The sequence below is a fragment of the Mauremys reevesii genome, linkage group 8 (assembly GCF_016161935.1).
Source record: "Mauremys reevesii isolate NIE-2019 linkage group 8, ASM1616193v1, whole genome shotgun sequence".
NCBI lineage: Eukaryota > Metazoa > Chordata > Testudines > Geoemydidae > Mauremys > Mauremys reevesii.
The window spans coordinates 103,103,744-103,121,786 of NC_052630.1; the positions used below are offsets into that span (position 1 = coordinate 103,103,744).

The window sequence follows — 18,043 nt, forward strand, 5'->3', positions numbered from 1 at the left end:
TTTTAGACATCAGTGTAAAACCCTTTACCCTAGAGGCCAAGGGCTTTTCGGATTGAAATAAATAAATAAATTGGACATTTATATGGGTAACAAGAGTATCTAGAGTTCTGTTAGGATAGAAAGAAGAGATTTGGCACCTATACAAATCCTGGTGCTTCTGGGCATAACTAAGGGGATCAGGAAGAAATGTTCCCAGGAAGCAGATTATCCCATAACTGCCACTGCAGAGCTTCATGCACCTTCCTCCGACACAGCTGGTCACGGTTTGAGAGAGGATACCGGAGTAATGGTCTGATCCAGCCTGGCAGGTCCTATGTTGCCATGTGTCACAGGGTGACTGGCCCCTTTTAGGAGGGAGCAGGGGCCAGTGCACCTGTGACTGATTACCTGCAGCCCAACTGAGTTTAAGGGAAGACACCTGGGCCTTATAAAGGAGGAGATGGCACCATGGAGTGACTGGCTGCCCACTGACCTCTCTCAAGCCATGGAGCTAAGAATGCGGCTAGAGAAAATTGTGGCAGGGGCTGCACAGTGCAGGAGGGTCTGAGTAACCAGAAGAGCAGCAGAGGGGGTTTGCCGGCTGATCTCTCTGAGGCAGATTGAGGAAGGCTGAGCTCTAGCTGGGAAGCGCTGGGCATGGCTGCTTGGTGGAGAGAGAGACTGGGACAGAAGAAATGCAGGACTAGCTGGAGACGCCAAAGCTGAGTGTGAGTTTTATTGTCGGCGGGGTGGACTTTAGTTTGGAACACTGATGATTGTTTTAAACTAGTTGTTATTAAACCGGCCATGAGAGAGTCTGTCTGGAGTTTTATTAAGGAGCCCTCAATGAAGGGGAAACTGAGACAGGCCTCTGCAAAGCCACCCTGAGGACATGACAGGGTGCTTGGGAGGTGATGCACATGGAAAGCTTTGAAAGGCTTCTTAAGAGATGAGGTACAGTGAGCGTAAGGAATCATTTGAAACAGACAATGTATTTAATCAGCGCTGCCTTTATCTCAGTTTGGGAATTGTCCGTGTCGGTATCATGAGAAACTCACTTTTTTCGCCATTGGTTATTTGCTGTTTGGATGAATATCTGTCGTTTCAGGTTTCTTCATCCAGTAAGTGAACTTTTCGTTCTGCAACTCATTCGAGTGGGGATTTGCAATCAAATGGACAGCCCACAATTCTCCTTGGGCAACTAGAGGTGGTAAAAATTATCCTGTGGGGAAATGGGACAACAGCTTTGTGTTCAGCTATTGGCTCCTTTCCAGATCTAATTGAGGTTATGGAGACTAACGAGCACAAAGAGATAAGAGATTGGTCTAGCATAAGCAGCAGCCTGGAACAAGGGTGGAGGATTGGGAGCAGGGTGCACAGGGAGAGGTAATGAAATCGGTTGTGCTGGCTTGAAGGGAGTGGGAAGAAAGCAGAGCACAGATTTATACAGGAGCAGAGCCGTTTTAGAGGTAGAAGCTTGAATTGGACTGACAGGATGAAATTATCACTTATGTTCACTGCATAGTACAGAGGTCCCCAAACTGTGGGGCATGCTCCCCTAGAGGGGCGAGGGGGAATGTCCGGGCGTGGGGGGGGCGGGGAGGGAGTGCCACCCAGCCCCTCCCCACCCCCAGCTCTGCCCCGAGTCCTGCCCCAGCTGCGTCCCTGTCTCCTGGCCCCACCCCCAGCCTTGCCGTGGCTCCACTCCTGGCCCCACCCCCAGCCTTGCCATGGTTCTGCTCCTGGCCCCGCCCCCAGCCACAGCTGCTGCCTGCGGCTCTGTTCCTGGCCCAAGACCGAGGCTGGGGGCGAGGCCAGGAATGGAGCCAGCCTGGCCGTGGGCCCAGTTTCCAGCCCCCACTGCAGCCTGGCTGGGGCTCCCCTCCTGCCCCCTTCCCCATGCAGGGAGGCAGGGGAGGTGGACGGGGTAAGGGTGGGCGTGACCCTCAGACGTTTGTGGACCGCTGGCCTAGTATCTGAATCACTGAACTCGGCAGTTTCAGGACAGATCGAAAACGTATTCATGTGATGGAACATGACATTGGGTAGATCCCTCCTGAGCAGACTTTTCATTGAACGATCTAGTCATTTTTTTACTCCGAACCTGGTGGTGCAGTGAAATGAACGCACATTTGATGCGTAAGCTGAGCAAAATACAGATGTGGATCTGGATTTCTAAACCCCTAAATTCATGAGGGCTTTTGCCCAGGGTGTTAGGTTGTCCAAGCAGAGAGAGCGGCATCAGCTGCACAAGCCATGAATGGATTTGGATTCTGGGATGTTCTAGTGCAGATCTGTCTCTAATAAGTTTGATTCTGTTTTCTTTTGGTGTTTGAATGAAGCTGTAATTAAGAGCAATGCCAGATCCGATCCCCTCCTCTTCAATCTCTTGAATTTGGGAGATGTTCTCCTGAAGCGCTGCAACTTGTAGCAAAAGTTCTTTATCTGTTCATGGGCCTGAATTGGAACATCAGACCTGAATGCTTCTTATCCTTGGGGAAATTAATATTTTGATCCACATCTATGGCTCAGGCCCATCTTTGGGTATTAAGTCCTGGTGGTGCTATTTTGAGAGAGGGACACTCACAGTAGGTGGAAAGACATCACTGTGAGGGTTTCTTATGCAAGGTGCATGCAACACGAAACTTGCATAACAAAGGCTTCTGTGTTACTACCCAGCAATTCCAGGCACTGTACTGGCTTCTCCTGTAATTTTATTGGCACAGTTACAGCCTGTAAATCCAAACCATTGGAAAAGAGCCACAATCCCTGAGAACACAGTGTCCTATGATCAGACATTACATAGTTACAGGGAAAAACAATGATGTAGTCCATGTTGAAGAGAATTTCACTAACCGATCACAATCAAGATTGGAAGTGTACTCCTGAAGCTGCTAAAACTTACCCGGAAAAGAAAAAAAAATCAATACATACCTCCCTATAAAAACACATTGCACTGAAAAGTTTGATATTCCTCAATGTTAATCTGGGAAAAATGCATTGCAAAGTACAAAACACATGCCACTGTAATGGGGGATGGGTAAGGGTCACAGAGAGGGCTGCCCCGTTAAGGGCTGGGAGTGGTGGGGAAGAGTCAGCCTGTTCTGGGGAGGGTCGCGGCAAGTTCTGGGAGTCATCAGACCCACTTGAGCGGAGCCAGGTGACTGAGTCTAATGATTAGCAGCTAGGGAAGAGCGAGGAGGGTCCCTGCTCTGTTAAAGAAGCCTGGGGCCCAGGAGAGGGCTATGAAAATGCCCTCCTCAAACAAAAGCCCAAATTGTAGACCTTGCTGCGGAGAGCTGCAAGGGGCGGGAGGCCCTGGGGAAATCCCTGGGCTGAGGGAAGACCCTGGTTACTAGAATGCCAGAGGCCAGGGGACCTGCACCCAACACTGGGGAGAAGGGAAATTGCTTTATGTTTTCACGTCCGGGTTTTCTTTTTTTGCATTTGGGCTCTGAACTCAGGTTACTCATTTGGTGTCTGGACTGTTCGTAATATTGCTGGGCACGATCCGGGGCTCTTTATTTTCAAATTAACGTATCGTATCAAACAGCGAAAGAGGAAAAAGGAGCTGACTACACTTTGGACAGTGGAGAAAAAGCCGGCGGTATAGTGCTAAATATGGACTGACTTAACTAGCGCTTGCAAACTGGGAGCAATAGATGTTCAACACTGCATGTGGGAGTTTTAAAAACTCTCAGTCTTGGCCTCATTCTGTCCCCATTGACATGAATGGCCAAACTCCAGCAAGAGCAGAGTTAGCCCAGTGCTGAGTGTGTTTGAAAAGCCTACCCCACAGTGCAGGAAACTTGAAGAGCCTGTTTTAAATGAGGCCTAAGGAAATGTATGGACACCAAGGGGATTTCTTGTTTACCCACAACTCTGTGTCAGTTACACTGGTGGATTGACGAAGATGAATTGGTCCTGCTTTGAGCACGGGGTGGGACTAGAAGACCTCCTGAGGTCCCTTCCAACCCTGATATTCTATGATTCTATGATCATTTATACGGCCCTATGCAAGGTGGATTCTAGCCACGGCTAAGTCCTCGCACCCGAGAGATAGGTGCACTTATAATCCACAGACTCCTTGCGGGTCCCAAAATCACACTTGAGATTGGGGAGCTCTCCTGCCTTTGTTGTGGTGGGCCTTTGACTGTGGAACGCGATGACCTTGAGAGTCATCCTCATTCATCTCTTCCCATTTTAGGGCCTGATCCAATTTTCACTGAAGTCAATGAAAAAGATCCCACTGAGGTCAATGGGAATTAGATCCAACCTTTAAGAAACACCAAAACCTTCCCCCCCCCCCAACCCCCTCAAATGTGTTTCAGGATAGCACCTGTCAGTTCCATCTTCATTATCGCCTGTCACTTCTCTTTTTGTGTATCGTCCCCACACACACACACACTCAGTTTGCTTTACCACTTTGAATTTTATGATGGTGATTAGCTTTTTTAAATTTAATTACGTTTTAAGGCATTTGAATCAGTTTTTGTCCTGTTGTTCAGCTTGAACATCCGAGTGAGATGACAGGAGACTCCTTGGCTTAAATGTGGGGGCCACATCGCAACTGCATGGAGAAGTAAGAGGCAGGATCATCTGAGGATCTCTTGCACCATGTCCCATGTGATGTACAGAATGGGGCTTGGGGACAGTGACAAGGCAGGAGATTTAGAACAAATACAAGACAATAATTTTTTTGGTTCAGTAACTGGGTAACTTTGACCACTGGTAACATTCATGGCTATGCAAAGAAAAGTCTTCCACTGACTTCAGGGGGCGTTAGACTGGATCTGGCCATAATTACAAGGGTAATCATAAAACTTCCTGCTTCAGAGTATGAACTGGCTACCTTCAATGGTCAGGAAGGAATCTGCACCCTGAGAAACACCATTGCCCTGACCAGAATTTTAAGTTGTGTGTGTGTGTGGGGGGGGAGTATTCGTATTCCTCTGAACTGTCCAATAGACAACTGCTGGAGACAGGGTGTGATGGGAAAATAGTGTGATCTTTTATAGCAGGAGGCAAAACACCATGTGAGATGTTCCAATGGCCTTAGCTCTGGGGTGGACCAATCTGTGGCTCCAGAGCCACATGCAGCTCTTCAGAAGTTAATATGTGGCTCCTTGTACAGGCATCGACTCCGGAGCTGGAGCTACAGGCGCCAACTTTCCAATGTGCCGGGGGTGCTCACTGCTCAACCCCTGGCTCTGCCCCTACTCCATCTCTTCCTGCCCCCTCCCCTGCGCCTGCTATGCCCTCACACTTCCCCCCACCCAGTCCCTCCTGCATGCCACAAAACAGCTGATCAGGAGGTGTGAGGAGGGAGGGGGAGGCGCTGATTGGCAGGGTTGCCGGTGGGTGGGAGGTGCTGGGAATGGGGGTGGGGAGCTGATGAGGGCTGCTGACGTATTACCGTGGCTCTTTTGCAATGTACATTGGTAAATTCTGGCTCCTTCTCAGGCTCAGGTTGGCCACCCCTGCCTTAGCTGGTACGGCAGCCCCATGACTTCTTACTTTCACAGGCATTGTATTTATAGACATGTCAATAATATTCAGCTCGGGGCCTGGGTGTTCTGCAAGGGGGGTGTTCATGGGATTTGACACTCAGCATTGCAATTTTTTCTCTTGCACAATGGGCCAGATTCTTAGATCATGTAAATCACCATAGCTCCATTGAAGTCAATGGAGCTATACCAATTTACACTAGCTGAGGATCTGGTTTAGTTCCTTCAGGTCCATGCTTTTTCCTTCTCCATTGCTAAGGTGTTTTCTGGAGTACTCCTATTTGATCGGTTTAGCTATAAATGTCACTGATAACTCAATACAGCTGTTCTTATGTTAATAACTAGTTGTTTATTAACCCAGAAGGCAGACACTGTCCCGAGCGGCTTTCCAGTTTTAATCAGATGCAGATAATGCAGTTTACCCAGAGGTTGACAGTCCAAATTTTAATCAATGCTTATTAAAAAAACAAAAAGGTCCGTAATAGTTGGCCTGTTCTTGCAAGTGCAACATAAGGAGGGTTTTGAATGAGGACGGAGGGGTTCATATACAGGCATTGTAGAAGGTATGGACAGTGGACGAAGGACCCAAAAAGGTAATTGGGAGGGAAATTTAGGATAGATGGATAGTAGGAAGCAGTAAGAGTTGGAAGAGAGAAGCTAGAACTTTGGGGCCTGATCCAATGCCCATTGCAAGGCTTCACTGGGTGCTGGATTGAACCCCCTGTGCGAAAGATGAGAGGAAGCCAGTGAAGGGACGTGAAGAGGCAAGATCAGAGCGGGGCAGATGTCCCAAAGGGACCACTTGCTAGGCAGAATAAAATCCTACTGGGCAATAAGATCCATTCCTTTTATTGAACCAACTACCTATGACACATCAGTTCAGGCCAAAATAGGCACTTTGGCTGATGGTGGCAGAAGAAGTGGGGTGAAGATCTTTGGGCCCAGAGGCTAGTCTATTCTAACTAATCTCCTGGTCTGATTCAAATGGCACCACGTTATCTACGTGGTCCCTTTCCCGCACTTAGATCAGTGCAATATCGGCATCAGAGGACTTTCTTCAAGTGCAGGTGAATCCCGTTCTTGGCGCGTAGGACGACCTGAGGTATTTTGATGGGGGGGTTGGCCAGATCCGGTGAGAGTTCGAAGCGGAGCAGAGTCAGAGCGAGAGCCACTTTCAACTCATTCATGGCAAACTGCTGCCCGATGCAGTTCCTGAGAAAAGAGACCCAAAGGAAATTCAGAGAAGCTGGGCCTGCGTCAGCAAAAACCATGAACCTCTCTCCATAGCTCACCCTCTCAGCCATTGCTTATGGTTTTCTTTCGTTCTCTTACTCTCTGCCAGACAGACACAGTTGTCGTGCAGATGGCTACTCAGCAGTTCCAGTAGCTGAGACTTACGTACTGCCTACCTGATGTATCCAGCCTATTTTCAGACTTAACCAACCCACTTGTCTTTCACACGTGTTCTACTAAAACCCTCCATAAAGTTCCAGAGTGTCCCATAAGACTCTTGCCCGTCTGTCCCTTTTCTGGTCTCTGTGTGCAGCCCCTTAGGGGACAGGCCTCTTGCCTTTGCCCTGCCTTAAGGTGGAATCTTGCAGTGTTTCCCCCACTTGATCAGGACTAAGGTACGCTCCCCCATGTATCAACGATTTATTACCTTGAAGGCTTGACTGGGTTTCAGGCACCTGTTTCCTCCCTTTGGGTACCTGTAGCCAATGCTAGTGACCCACAGTTTCCTTCAAACACAGTGTTTGTATTAGCCAGGATGGGCAGGGATGGTGTCCCTGGCCTCTGTTTGCCAGAAGCTGGGAATGGGTGACGGGGTGGATCACTTGATGATTCCCTGTTCTGTTCATTCATTTACAAGGAATGTACAAAGTTCCGTGTCTCTGAACCCAGAAAGAACCAAAAATAAAAGCAGCAGTTTCTTATCTTAGAAGCCCAAAGTCTCTCTAGCTAACACCAGACCCCAAATCTTTCTCACTAGCTTTTTCCAGGGTCATACTGTGCTTACAGGCTCCTGCTTGGCTTTCTTGTCTCTCTACCTCTCCCTTCCTGTTCTCAGTTTCTGTAGGATCTCTCTCTTCCCACATCTAGTCTCCTGTCGGCTGTAATACTTCAATCTCGTTTCGGTTGTTGGGGTTCGTGTGTTGGTGCTGTGTGATGATGGTGGCCTGTGATGTACAGGAGGTCAGAATAGAAGATCTGATGGTCCCTTCTAGCCTTAAACTCTATGATTGTAAAAGCCCGAGGACTGTGAGAGGTTAAGAAGGAGACTAAGGGAGAGGATGAGGGTGGGCACGAGGGAGATCAGGAGATGGGATGGGGTCACTTGGGCAAGTAAGTGGAGGTATCAGAGGAGAAGAGCAGATGAGAATTTCTTTGTCTGAGATGGGGTAGACTCCTTGCATGATCCCAGCCAAGTCATTTAATCTCTTTGTGCCTAGGTTCCCGGTATCTAAAACAAGGATAATACTACTTTCCTATTTTGTGTATTTAGATTATAAGCTCTTTGCATGACGGTACATGACTGCCAGCACGGTGGGACAGGATCTTAGCTGGGGCTACTGGGTGCTACCAGAATATAGATAATAACTGATGTCAATTTGATAGAAAATATTAAGATTGTAAGTCTTTGGGGCAGGGCTCATCTGTTCCATTGTGCTTGTATAGCACCTTGCACAGTGGGGCCCAACCTTTGTTCTTGGCTGGGGTCTCTAAGTGCTTCTGCAATACAAATAGAAACATCTGCTAAATCATATTTAATCTTTTCTTCCCTTTGACTTCTTAAACTAAAATATACTTCACCTTGACCCAGCAGCAAAAGGCAAGAAGGCATGAGAATGTCTGTCAGAGATGTTCTCTGGAGAAAATCTCCATGGATCAAATGCCTGGAATGAAAGAGTTCATTTAAAAAACAAACAAACAATGCATCCGACGAAGTGGGTATTCACCCACGAAAGCTCATGCTCCAAAACGTCTGTTAGTCTATAAGGTGCCACAGGACTCTTTGCTGCATTTACAGATCCAGACTAACACGGCTCCCCCTCTGATACTAAACAAACAATGATCATTTCAGTTTCAAAACTACTGGCCAGTTCTTTCAGAAGTGACCAGTGGCTTTGGTGTCTATGTTCTTGATGCCCAATTTGAGACTCCTTTATAGGATAAAGCTGGACAAATTCAGACAAGAAACAAGGCACAACTTATCTTTCACAGCAAGGGTGCTTATCCACAGGGGTGGATTATGATTTTTGCAGGGCCCTGGGCCAGAGCAAGTGGGGGGCCCTCCCCACCCCTTCCGCCTGCAATGCCCCCTACATTGCTGCTGGGGAGTGGGGTCAGAGTGTGGGGGCTTGTTTCCCCCCCCCCCCGGTGCTTCAGCTGGGAGTGGGGTCAGGGCGTGGGGGCTTGCCCCACTCTGCAAGAGAACCAGGAGGGCTGAGCGGGACGAGCCCTCACAGCCGGCCCTGCTCCCCGGCTGGAGCGCCAGACAGATAGAGCAAGCTGGGGTGCAGGGGTGCCCATTTTTCCAGGGGCCCCCAATTGGCCAGGGCCTCTGAGCATGGGCCCCGATGGCCCAGTGGCTAATCCGCCACTGCTTATCCATGGAATCACTGAAAAAGGGATACAGTCGATTCTCCATCACTTGAAGTCTTTACACAGGTATCCAATCTCGATTTAAACGGCTTTCTCTAGCTCCGATAGAAAAGGTGGGCTTGATGCTGGAATTACTAGGTCCTGCTATGCAGGAGATCAGACTAGATGATTCTAATGGTCCCTTCTGGCCTTAGAATCTGTGTCTCTCTTCCCCACTTCAACCCCAGGAAGAGTCAAGTACCTGCCCTCTGAAAGTCAGGTCCCTTTTAAGGGAAGTGTACTAATTAAACTTGCTGATGACCCAAATTAGGAGGCATCAGCAATACAGGAGAGCTGGAGAACTGAAGTAATAGAAATGGGATGAAATTTAATAGTATAAAGTGTAAGGTTATGCACTTAGACTAATAAGTATTTCTGCTATCCATCAGTTGGAAACAAAGGAGAAGAAAGACCAGGCTGTCTTAGTCAATCGTAGTAAGACTATCAGCCACCACTGATGTAACCGTGGGGGAAAAAATAAAGGCAGTCCTAGGATGTATCAGGCAAGGTCTTTCCAGTAGAGATAGAGATGTACTAATGCCAATAGTAGGCACTGGTAAAACCTCATCTGGAATAGTGGCCAGCTCGGGTCATGCATGTTTGAGAAAGATGAATTCAACTTAGAACAGATGGAGAGAAGGACTGCTAGGATGTTCGGGGAAATGGGGGGCCTGTTTAACCAGGGGCCATGAAAAGAGCTTGCTTGTTTAGCCTAGCAAAATGAAGACTGGGAAGGGGATCTGATTGTTCTCTAAATACATTGGGTTAAAATGGGGGAGGAGGTAAATTAGAGTGGGAGAAAGAGCTATTGAAAATCAAGGACAATCTTGGCACAAGAACAAATGGGGATCTACTCCCACGAACAAATTCAGGCTGGAAATGAGAAGAAGGTGTACAGGCATCAGAGGTGTTATGTTCTGGGACAGCCTCCCAACAGGAGCAGTGGGACAAACCCCCCAGTTTTGAAGCTGGAGCTTGATATGTTCATGAATGGGATTATACGACAGAGTTGCCTGCAAAAGCAGAGGACTGGACTCTGTCCCAGGAAGTCTCTTCCCATCCTATGTTCTGTAGGTATCTCCAGTTGAGCACTCAAAAATCACTAGTCACTTTTGAGAATCGTGGCTATTATTTGGTGAGCCATCTGCCTCTAGTTGTCTCTGTTTTCATAAATTACAGCCCTTTGGTTGTATAATGGGGTTTGTAAAGCCACTCACCAGATGTAAGAATCAGGGAGAAGGTTTCCCTGAGGACTTTGCCTGTCTGAAAGTTCAACCCGCTTTGTACCTCAAAACAAGGCTGTGACACACACTGAGATCTACTATTATTTTATTAATCTGAGTAAGGACTTCATCTCTCCATTGGGGTGGGGGGAGGCAGAGTGTCTCCAAAACCACTTAATAATAATAATAATCAATAATTTGCACATCTATGGGACTTTAACTGAGGATTGCAATGCAAACAATTAATTAAGCCTTCCAGTGCCCTTGTGAGGTACCAGTACAAATTGGTACCATAGCCAATTTCTGTTTGGTTAAGCTGATGCCCACAGAAAGGTCAGGGCCTCCATTTTGAAAAGTGGATGCTCACTCTGGATGCCCCTACTTGGAGGGTGGGAAGGTTTAATTAATATGTATAGAGTCTCTTGGAAATCCTCAGATAAAAAGATGGTACAGATGTGTAAATAACTATTGTGCAAGTGCTTTAAGAGATCCACCCATCAGAAGAGGCTTCCTGAAGTGCCTGATCAACACAGAGGAGGCAGGTGGACTTGTGAAATTCCTTTGATGCTCTCCTCTAACTGTGTCTTTAATTGCTGACAAAGGTCTCTGACTCAAGGATTTCTCCAAGACCATGGATCTGTGGTTGGCGGCCCATACCCCGGTTGGGGTGACGGGCATGAATGATGATGATGATGATGGAGTCAGACATTGGTAGAGCCAGGATTAAAGGGAGGAGTCCGGACTCCATGGGTTGTGTGTGCATACACGTGGATTTTCTTGTGGAGTTTTTTGTGGGGCTGTTGGGAGTGGGGTAGAAATAGCCCATCAGTGCCACCCACCCAGCTGGGGAGACAAAGCCAGGAAAGTCCCGACACAGTGTGCATGAAACCTGTGCAGCCCACAATCTTCAGTCACAGGGGCCTGTATGCCAAGGGGGTTAACTACTAAAGGTGCTATCTCAGCTACTAAAATGCGTACGTTGAGTGCACTGCTTGCAACGGAAAGGGTCTCGTAAGGACAAAAGAAAACATACCAGCGGATCTTTCCACATGCTGGGGTTTCTGTGAATGAGATAGATGCTTACTGCAACCAAAGAGCCTGTAAAGCAAACAAAAGGGAGAAAACGTTTACCGATGCAGCAATTACAGAGGGAAATTCTATGGCCTGTGTTATGCAGGAAACCTGCTTAGGTGATCTGTGGTCTCTTCCGGCCTTTGTCTATGGATTAAATCCTAACCCCACTAATGCTCATTGAAGTTTTGCCATTTGTCTTCAACCTCCCTGGCCACACAATAGCAGATCTTAAGGTGGCCATCCTGCAGCAAAAAAACTTCAGGACCAGACTTCAGAGAGAAACTGCTGAGCTTCAGTTCATCTGCAAATTTGACACCATCAGCTCAGGATTAAACAAAGACTGTGAATGGCTTGCCAACTACAGAACCAGTTTCTCCTCTCTTGGTTTTCACACCTCAGCTGCTAGAAGAGGGCCTCATCCTCCCTGATTGAACTAACCTCGTTATCTCTAGCCTGCTTCTTGCTTGCTTATATATACCTGCCCCTGGAAATTTCCACTACATGCATCCGATGAAGTGGGTATTCACCCACGAAAGCTCATGCTCCAAAATGTCTGTTAGTCTATAAGGTGCTACAAGACTCTTTGCTGCTTTTACAGATCCAGACTAACACGGCTACCCCTCTGACATTTGTCTTATGAATCTTTGAACAGGAATTGGGATGTAGGTACCTACTATTTCATAGAATCATAGAATATTAGGGTTGGAAGAGACCTCAGGAGGTCATCTAGTCCAACCCCCTGCTCAAAGCAGACCAACACCAACTAAATCATCCCAGCCAGGGTTTTATCAAGCTGGACCTTAAAAACCTCTAAAGATGGAGATCCCACCACCTCCCTAGGTAACCCATTCCAGTGCTTCACCACCCTCCTAGTGAAATAATAATTTCTTTGTTCTTAATCCATTTTATTCCATCTGTCTGCATTTGACACTTGCTTAAGTGGCCAGGAGCTGGAAATTAGCAACAAGTTTCTGCTGCACCGACATCTTCCCCAGCCCCTGATTTAGCAGCCCACTTGCTGATCAGAAGAGTGGAGCTTCAGTACAAAATAATCTGTGTGTCTCGTCTCTCCGTCTGTAGGTCAAGATGGGATCATTTAACTCAGATGTTCTCGCATTTTTAAGAGTGTGGCAGTGGGCTTGGAAGAACAAAGGGCAGTTTTGAATAGTTCTGTCTTGGGGTATGTCTACACTTTGAGCGGGAGTGTAAATTCCAGCTTGAGGAGAAAAGGTAGCCTGGTTGGGGAAACGGCCACAGCTGTGGCCACACCGAACCAGGCCACAGCTGTGGCCACACCGAACCAGGCCACAGCTGTGGCCACACCGAACCAGGCCACAGCTGTGGCCACACCGAACCAGGCCACAGCAGGCCCTGATAAAAGGGTTAAGGGAGGAGCTGGGTCAGTCTCACTCCAGCCTTGGGGTGGGAAGGGCCTAGCTGCCTGGGAACAGAGGCAACCTGCCGCAGAGCAGTGCTGGGGAAAGGCAAGAGGAGCTGGGGCGTTCCAGCCTGACAACTCCCCAGGCTGAGGCCCTGGGTAAGGCCTAAGCAGGTACTGGGACTACACAGGTGAAGCCCAGGGATAGGCAGAGGCAGCTGGTCCAACCCCCTTGCCAGTGATGAGTGGCCATTACGGACTGCAGTCTGCCCCTTGAGAAAGGGGCTAGATGATGACTGGCAGTAGCCACTGAGGCAAGGTGGGTATAGAGAGTTGGGGGTTCCCCTGGGAGGGGAGACCCAGAGCATGAGGGTACTGCTGGGGCAGAACCCTGAGGTAAAAGTCACCGGGGTCTGGGAGGGACACAGGGGCCTGAGGCAGGTGAGACACCAGCCTGCAGAGGACACTCATGAGGCTGGAAAAGAGCTAATTCCCAGATGACCAGCAGGGGGTGCCACACCAGTGAGTCTGCGAACTCCTACACTGCCTTTCATAAGGGGCCAGGCACATATTCTCTTGGGCTTTAGGGGCCTGAACTAACACCCGGTGAAGTCAATGGGCTTTAGCTCAGGCCCTGTTGGAGGATTTTTCTTTGATTTGTTTTCCAAATTAAATGTCACTTGTTCAGTATCCATTTAGGAGGAGAGCAAGTCAACAGGGTGAAAATCTGCTGATTCCTTCTGACAGTGGGGTACTAGGTGTTCGCTGCCCCCTGCTGGAGGCCTGCTGCCACGGTAATCCCGCCCTATGAAGCAGTCCTTTTGGAAGAGAAGAGTAGTGAGTTCAAACATCCAGAAGTTGCCTAGAGAGGCCTCCCAGGATCAGCTGCTGGAGGAATAAGTGAGGTTCGAAGGGCTGGGAGCAGGCAGAGGCCAATCAGGGGCCAGCAAGCCAGATAAAAAGGGTTGGCTGCTGCTTTCAAAAGCCAGTTCTGGGTGTGGCTATGACAGGGCAGGCTCTATCTCCCTGATTTAAGACTAAAACCTGGGCTGGTCATGGGCCTAATGCTGACAGTTTGGTTAGATATGTGAACAGGGCTGGTGCAACCATTTAGGCGACCTAGGCAGTCGCCTAGGGCGCTAGGATTTGGGGGGTGGCATTTTCTTCTGCAGCGACCGCAGCAGCCGGATCTTCGGCTGCCCCGGTCGCCGCCGGCATTTAGGCGGAGGGAGCTGGGGCAAGGGAGCGTGGGGAGGGCCGCCTGCAGCAAGTAAGGGGGGGGCAGCATGCAGGGGAACTCCTCGCTGCAGATCACCCCTGCCCCGCCTCCTCCCCGAGCATGCTGTGGCTGCTTCACTTCTCCTGCCTCCCAGGCTTGTGGCGCCTAAGTTGATTGGCGCCTCAAGCCTGGGAGGCGGGAGAAGTGAAGCAGCGATGGCGTGCTTGGGGTGGAGGCGGAGCAGGGGTGAGCTGCCGCGGGGGGGGGGTGTGCCTCAGGGCGAGGGCTCGGGGATGGGGAGGGTGCAAGGTGGAAGTTTTGCCTAGGGCGCGAAACATCCTTGCACCGGCCCTGTCTGTGAAAGACTGTTATGTTATGGTCTTTAACAGCCAGGTGGCCATTTTGAGTTGAAAATTGTTCTACAGAAAGAACAAATTAAATGCAATGGATACAGGAGAGCAAAGTCCAACTTTCCTCATTCTTTTTTAAAGCAAATTGTGCAACGTTCAGAAGCAGGGCAGAGTGCTGGCCTGATAATCCTGCAGAAAGAAATCTGTTTGTCAACCGATAAGAAATGTCCTAGGCAGGAGCAGCGTCAGTTGCCCCCTGCGCCAGGCCAAGGTTTCACAGTACTGGCCTGGAGGGAGCTTCATCTCCAAGCTCTCATTCCATCTCTACTCTCTTCAGTTGTGTTTCAGTTGTGGTGGGGTTTTGTGTGATATAGTACCAATCCACTGTGAAAAGGCAGAAATTAACAGTGAGTAATTATGGAACAATTTACCAATGGTTGTGGTGGATTCTCCATCACTGACCATTTTAAAATCAAAATTAGATGCTTTTCTAAAAGAATTTTCTACTCTAGGAATTATTTGGGGAGGGTGGGGGCAGTTCTCTGGCCTGTGCTATACAGAAGGTAAGACTAGATGATCACAATGGTCCCCTCCAGCCATAGGATCTATTAGTTGAACTTAGATCACTGATTCATTTCATATAGGCCCATGATCAGTGGTCGCAAATAATTCTTGCTCACTAACGTCATATGTTGCTTTCAATGGCACAACTTGCAATTCCATTACCCAACACCAGCCCCTAGAGCAATCGAGTGCCCCTTTCTAAAGGACTTAAGTCTCCGCTCTTCGCGATATTAGAGTGGTCAACAATGTGACTGAACATTTTTGCGTCGGAATTCATTCAATTGGTTTCCAACAGTTTGATTCTAATCCCCTTCTTCTTACTGCACTTCATCTCCTGCCAACCAGAGCGTGCGGTCTGCAGCTTTTTATATAAATGCTTGCTCTTCTAATGGCATATAACTTATTTAGGGGCGGGCCACATCCTTCTCTCCGTTAGGTGTAACTCTCATGGCTGTCAATGGGAGTTGTACCTGTATAGCTGAGAGCAGAATTTGATCATTAAAAATTAATGGAGAAGAGGGAACTGAATACAGACCTTCTGGTAAAGTGCGTCCATCGTGAAACGTGATGGATTTGCTGAGCTGTCGGGACACTCCAGGTACCGGAGGGTAAAGGCGAAGGCTCTCCTTAATGCACATGGTGCTGTAAGTCATCTTACCAAGGTCATCCCTGAAATGACCCAAAGGCAAGGGTGTGAGTGAGTGATACACATATTTCCAGTCCAGCTATTCCAGCAAGCAACAGCTGTACACAGAGCATACACACTGTTTGCATCTGCCACACCTCTGGTTGTGGTTTGGAAATATAACTTTCCCTACATCTGCTCAGACTTAATTTGAGGGTGATGTATTTGCAGTGCCCGATGCCCTGAAATGCAGTGACACGGGCGAGGTTAAATATAGATCAGAGGTTCTTGGGCCGCATGTGACCCAATTACCACACAGCTGCAGCCCAGCTCAGCCATGTGCTAAAGGCCGGCCCGTGAGGCGGGGTCCAGGTTTCCAGCTGCCAGGCACAGTGGGGCAGGACTGCTGGCCCACCCTGCATGGTGGGGGTCCAGGGTTGAGACTCCCAGCCAGCCCCACACGGTTGGGGTTCTAGGCTCACCACCCAGTCCCACAAGCTCCAGGGTCCGGCGCTGCCGCCCAGGCCCACAAGCTCCGGGCCAGCTGGCCAGCCCTATGCAGCGAGAGGCCAGGATCCAGGGCGGGCAACTGGCTGGCCCTGCATGGTGAGGCTCCAGGATCAGGGTCCGGGCTGCCGCTGCCCTGCCACCCGGCCCCTGCGGCCCAGGTAACAAATTGTGGGCCACATATGCAGCCCACAATGATAAATAAGTTGAGAACCACTGATATAGATATTGCAGGCCCAGTTTTCAGAAGGGCATAGCATCTACTACATCAAATGAAGTCATAACTACTGTGTATTCAGTGCCTCTGAAAACTAGGCCCTGAGCACCTTGGCTTCCTAACTAACATTTATTAATACATTATCTCCTAGTGACAATATTGATAGGAAGGAATCAGATAAATACGAAAATGGGAGATTCACCACTGGATAGTATTCCTGTCTCCCAGAATCTCCTTGATCTCTTCCCTGCATCTCTGCTGGTGCTCTGGGTACAGGGCCATGCAATACAAGAGCCAGGAGATCCCACTGGCCGTGGTATCGTGACCCTCAAACATAAACGTGTCCACCTCAGCACGTAGGTCTTCATCGGATAATCCAGCTCCGTTTTCATCCTAACAAAACATGGACACTCTCAGTGGCACAAATGAATCCAGCAATAGGAACTACAGTCACTCATCATGCTAGCTATCACTAGGCCAACCAGTTCAGGCGGGAATCCAAAATATCTTTGTTACAGTGCCCATGGACAACTCCTGCCGCTGCCTCACCCTGGCTCAGAGACGGGAAGAGGCAGGTTGGTTCCTCTTGTGAGGGAACAGTGGAGAGTTGCTCCCTACAGCACACTTCTTTGGTTTTCTCCAGCAAGAATGCTCTCCCACTTTCCTTCAGAGACTGTTCTGGAGGCCCAAAGGGTCAAATGCATTCTGGTCTTACCCAATTGACTGCCATGAAGTTGTACCAACTTTTGACCAGTTGTGTCTATGTAATGCTGACAGACCCTGGTCATCCGTGGGCGGATTGAACCTGGGACCTCTGGAGCTTAGTGCATGAGCCTCTGCCGCATGAGCTAAAAGCTAACTGGCTGTTAGCTAAGGCTGTAGAGCAGACTCATTAATCTCTTTCTCTCTCTCTAAGGCCTGGTCTACACTGGGGGGGGTGTTGATATAAGATACGCAACTTCAGCTATGGGAATACCGTAGCTGAAGTTGAAGTATCTTATTCCGACTTACCTTCCGTCCTCATGGCGCGGGATCAACGTCCGCGGCTCCCCCATCGACTCCACTACCGCTACTCGCTCCGGTGGAGTTCCAGAGTCGACAGGGAGCGCATTCGGGGATCGATATATCGCATCTAGATGAGACGTGATATATCGATCCCCGATAAATCGATCGCTACCCGCTGATACGGCAGGTAGTCTGGACGTACCCTAAGTGGTATTGGTGCCACTAGAGGGGACAGAACACCACACCCAGAAGGTGTGTGGGTTACATCTACATTTCTTTTTCTTAATATTGCCCTTTTAGTCCAGGTTATGCCACCTGTCCTGGGAAAGGAGTTCTGTCCCATGTAAAAATTAATCTCCCCTCTCTACTCTTCTGTGTAGACACACGCCACTCCAAGAGCTTCCAGCAAGCAACCATGAGGAAGGGAGAAGAGAATATCTTCACACTCCAGTGCTATGAAATGACAGCTGGAAAGAAGACTTGAGAGCAAGGCCTGCCTATGCTAGAGAGGGGTAAATTGAAGCAAGGGGCTCCCTAGTGGACTGAATCAATTACTGCAGATTGGAAAAGGAGGTTATAGACAAGAAGTGAGATTTACATATAGATGCTCGATTGGTCACTAACTGAGCACGGGGACTAACTTCTCTTTTCCCTTTCTCTACGGGGGCCCTGCAGTTAAAGTCTGGAGGCCCGCTCAACTTTCAGTAGGATGAGAAGGGGGAATATTTTATTTAATCACCAGGTGAAATTCAC

The 18,043-nt window shown here is 48.8% G+C and overlaps 2 long non-coding RNA genes and 1 pseudogene across 5 annotated transcripts in view; 2 read left to right on the forward strand and 1 right to left on the reverse strand.

Moving 5' to 3' along the window:
* The window catches only part of LOC120369614, a 163,766-nt gene that overhangs the window by 130,506 nt on the left and 15,217 nt on the right, over positions 1-18,043 (forward strand). The gene's annotated exons all lie outside the window — the stretch shown is intronic.
* Positions 583-17,918, forward strand: LOC120369616. The gene is made up of 3 exons (XR_005583278.1): positions 583-707; positions 1,088-1,100; positions 17,671-17,918. It is a non-coding gene; the product is annotated as an uncharacterized LOC120369616 (long non-coding RNA).
* LOC120369610 overlaps positions 5,858-18,043 on the reverse strand; it is a 32,713-nt pseudogene continuing 20,527 nt past the window's right edge.